Raw genomic sequence first — 4,461 nt, 5'->3', positions numbered from 1 at the left:
CTGTGCCCTGTGCCCGATTCCTGCCCACATGCTGGCAGAGGCCCAGCACCCTGAGTGGTTTATGCCGCACACCAAACCTTAGCAGTCACAGCTGCAGCCTCACAGGCTCTTCCTTGCTTGCTCAGGCTCAGGCCTGAGTCTCGTCTCCCCACCTCCCACACTTTTCAGTTGTGGCTTTAGCAAACTGCAACCTAGAGTCCCAGACATAAGCCTAGGGCCTAGCAGAGGGGCTTGGATCATTGAGCCAGAGGAAAGCAGTTGGCTCAGGAAAGCCTAAGTCCTCTGGCAGTAAAGCAGGAGTGAGGCCTAGCTTGACAACTTAGTTTAGAGTTGAGCTGTGTTGTGATTCCAGAGAAAAGCATTTCCCACATAGACCAGTGATCACCAGGCAGCCTGAAATCTGTTCCACTCAGAGCCATAGACCGGGGAGAAGACTTACTAACAAGGATCGAAATCCAGAAGCAAGAAGGAGTTCCTGACTGCTGGAGATACAACCACTAGCAAGGCTTTTATTCATGCGAGAAGTTTTGAGAATCTCAGCTCTGCCCCGGCACAGTGCAGGGTGCTGTGAATGTGACAACAAAGAAAACCAGCTTGTGTCTTCATGGAGTTTATGCAGAGAGAAAGGGGGAGATAAGAAAACAGACTAATAAAGCAGTTATAAATAATGATAAGTATTTTAAAGGAAGAAAAGGGTTTGAAAATCAAAGGGGAGAACCCTCTGTTTTTTGTTTCATTTTGGTTTTTTGGTGGCACTGAAGATCAAACCCAGACCCTGTATATACTAAGCAAGTACTCTACCTCCAAGTAATATCTGAAATGTTGGTATTTGGAGAAAGGGTCTTGGTATATAGATAGCCCAGATTGGTCTCCAACACTCATATCCTCTAACTTCTCTGGATTCCTACTAGAATTATAGGCATTTACCACACCCAGTGTCAGGTTCCCTCTTGAGAATGTTTGGAAAGTCCTCCCTGGGGTTGAGACTAGAGAGGGACAAAGAAAGATCCTAACAGAGGGCTGGGAAAGTGGCTCAGGGGTAGAGCGCTTGCCTTGCATGCCTGAGGCCCTGGGTTCGCCTGAGGCCCTGGGTTCGATTCCTCAGCACCACATAAACAAAAAGGAAAAAAAGCCGGAAGTGATGCTGTGGCTCAAGTGGCAGAGCACTAGCCTTGAGCTGAAGAGCTGAGGGACAGCGCCCAGGTCCAGAGTTCAGGCCCCATGACCAGCCCCCAAAAAAAGACAAAAGAGGAAGTCATAAGAGCCATAAGACAACAAATATAAGCCAAAATACAAACAAAAGAGCCAGCAGAGTAGCTGAAGAGGTAGAGTGCTTGCCAGGCATGCTGGAGGCCCTGGGTTCAATCCTCACTACCCCTAGCCCCAAAAAAGAGCAAAGACCCTGTGATGGGAGGAGCTTAGCAGGGCAGTGGGGACAGGGGAGGAACAGGAAGGTGAATAACGGCAGAGGTAGAATAGGCCAGCTTTCAGACTTTAGGTTTTGTTTTTGGTAAGTGGAGAATTGGAGCTGCTGCAGTAAGCCCAATTCTTTTTTATTCTTAGAGGCTGTTAGGTTTATAAAAAGAGGTAGCGGAGTAAGAACAGCACCATGCACATGGCATTCAGGTAAGGGGTAGGTTTATTCAGTAGACCTGCTGGGACCAGGCCAGGTTGGCACTCCACGAGGCTGGCAAAGAGGGGGACTGGGCCCTAGGTTAGGCCTTATCTAGGGTAGGGGCGGGGAAAGGTGTGTCCAGGTAAAGGGAGGTGGGACCAGGTAGGAGAAAGGTGTGGCCACATCAGATCCACATGTGACCTCAGCGGATGCAGATGCGGGGTCTGCTCACCATCCAGGAATGGACCTTACAGAGGCCTTTGTGGCCTGATGTCACCTGTTCTCTGCCTTCCAGACAGTGTCAGGCCAAGATCAGGTTTTTAAAGAGCCTCAAACACTGGACACTGGTGGATCACACCTGTAATCCTAGCTGCTCAGGAGGCTGAAATCTGAGGATCATGGTTCAAAGCCAGCCTGGGCAGGAAAGCTATGATATAGTGCTAACCTTGAGTAAAAGAGCTCAGGGATAGCATCCAGGCCCCGAGTTCAAGCCCATGACTGACAAGTAAATAAAGGGCCTCAATCCTTGACCTCTGGAAGCATTAGCCAGGATGTACTACCTAGGGCCCAAACCACTAATCACAGACAAGCCTTGGTGAGCCAGGCATGGAGCTAACCAGAAACCATCCCTTCTAGACCTCTGGTCACCTAACCTCAGGCTCTTTTTTCCTGGTTGAGAGGATCAATGCAGAAGCAAAAGACTATTTCCTTGACTATCCCGGACCCATCATTGCTGAGCAAGTAACTTCAGGCATAGGGCGATGCCACCATTATATAGAACTGTGTATGTACAAACCAGACCCATCAGGGAGCACTTGGTGAATAAATGCTGAGCAGCCTAAGGAGTCCCTGAGAACCAGGAGGCAGACACAGTGACTAGGGGTGGGAATGAGGCCACCAGGCCCTGACCTGATTCGAAGGATCAGAAAATGCTTCCCTGAAGCAATAACATTTGGATGAGAGTCCAGGCTAAGACATGACTGAGCAAGAACATTCCAAACTGAAGGAATGGTTATGCAACAGCTAGAGGAGCTAGATGGAGCTGGAGGAAACAAGGCTGGTGTCGCTGGGGCATCAGAAAGGACTGAGGAAGAGGAGGCCAGAAGAGAGTGAGACAGCCCCAGGCCCACCGTGCAGGGGCCCAAAGGCCACATCAACCCTTTCAGACTTGGATCTTCCAAGATCTAAGGGAGACATTTGATGGGTGTTAGCAGGAGAACGACCCCATTAATGGACATTTTTATCAAACCATTTTGATTGCACCATGCAAAATGCAGATGAGAAATTCGGAGGGACTCAACTGGCATGGAGATGAGATGGAAAGCAATAAACAGATTCAGGAAGTGTTTAGGACATAAATTGGAGATGAGCAATGAGCTTAATCTGAGTGCTGATTGAGACAGCAACACATGAAACAGGTGGACACAGAAGAAATCCTAAATTGAGCGTGGGATGGTGTGCAGTGACAAAGACAACAGGGTTTTATGTCACTCACCAATGGCAACTCAGTAAGTTTGTGGCAGAACTGAGCTGAAATCTTAGTTATGCAAAAAGCCAGGGTGAGGATCCAAACCCATATAGTCCCAACTCTAAGGCCGCTGCCCTTAGCAAAACAATGGATCTAATGTGAGAGTTGGCTCATATTGAGGGAAGACCCCAGGGACATTTGCCTTCAGCCCCACAGTATTTTGTCTACAAATCTAGTAACAGGCATCAGAAATGAACTGGGCATCAGGAATGAACTGGAAGGGTTGGGTCCTGCTCTGTGCCCTGCCCTACCTTGTGGTTAAGTTTATCCCAGGACTGAAGCTCAGGCTTTCACAATCTCTCAAAGCATCTTATTAGTCTTGCAGGCATCTCAGCAGGTGATGAGCATCAGGAGCCTCTCACAGACCCGATTTTCTTGTTTCCCTTTCAGAGGTGCCTGCTTAGACTTTAGCTTATCCTTTCAGCAGGCATTTTAATTGTCCGCATTCCTGACAGCAAAAATCACCAGTTTTCCAATTAGGGAAAGGGCAGTCCTGACCGGTTCCCAGCCCGATGAGGACTCTGCCAGTAGCATAAATTAGAGCCAAGTAGTAAGAAGTGAACTGGCTAGATTTCATAGCTGGATCTAAATATAGCCAGCTGTGGGTGGGTCTCAGTCAAAGGCTTTCATGGAGGACTCTTGTCTCTTTGTTTTTGTTTTGGTCCAAGACTAGGACTTAACATTGGGTAGTTGATGATTTCACTCATTGGCTAGTGCTCTACCAGCTGAACCATACTTCCAACCCACTCTGTAAGTGCCACATCTGTAAGTGCCTCCACTTGGCTTTATTCTCAGGTGAATCTTAGCCACTTGGCAGCAACATGATTCCTACTACAGGTTTAAGTGGTCCTTAAGGTTTATGAAATCCCAGAGAAAGCTCCCTTCTGCCCTACCATAGTGCAAGTCTCTCTAGAAGTCTCTGATTGGCTCCTTGGATCACATGATCACCTGGCTCAGTAACAGCAAACAGGGAAAAGAGATAGCGCCCCAAGGTTAAAGTGTCTACTCATTACAGTAAGGCTGGTAGGGACTCAGTTAAGACTGGATCTAGCTTAGAACCCACTATGTAGGCCATCATCCTGCCTCTGCCTCCTGAGTGCCACCACCATGCCCAGTTTAGACCAATGATCAGTCCTCTTTACAGGGAACACTTTCCCGATTCCTTTTATGATGTTATGATCTCAGTTTACCTGTCACTTCCTCAAGCCTGACTCAACACCTGGTCTAAAGTCATCCTCTGTATTAGGATTCAGGATCTGTGGATATAACAAAAGCCAACATATAACAGTATCTTAAGATAAAAAAAATTTACTTCTCT

The sequence above is a fragment of the Dipodomys merriami genome, unplaced genomic scaffold (assembly GCF_024711535.1).
Source record: "Dipodomys merriami isolate MVZ:Mamm:240054 unplaced genomic scaffold, mDipMer1.0.p SCAF_886, whole genome shotgun sequence".
In the NCBI taxonomy this organism is placed as follows: Eukaryota; Metazoa; Chordata; class Mammalia; order Rodentia; family Heteromyidae; genus Dipodomys; species Dipodomys merriami.
This window is presented reverse-complemented; position numbering follows the sequence as displayed.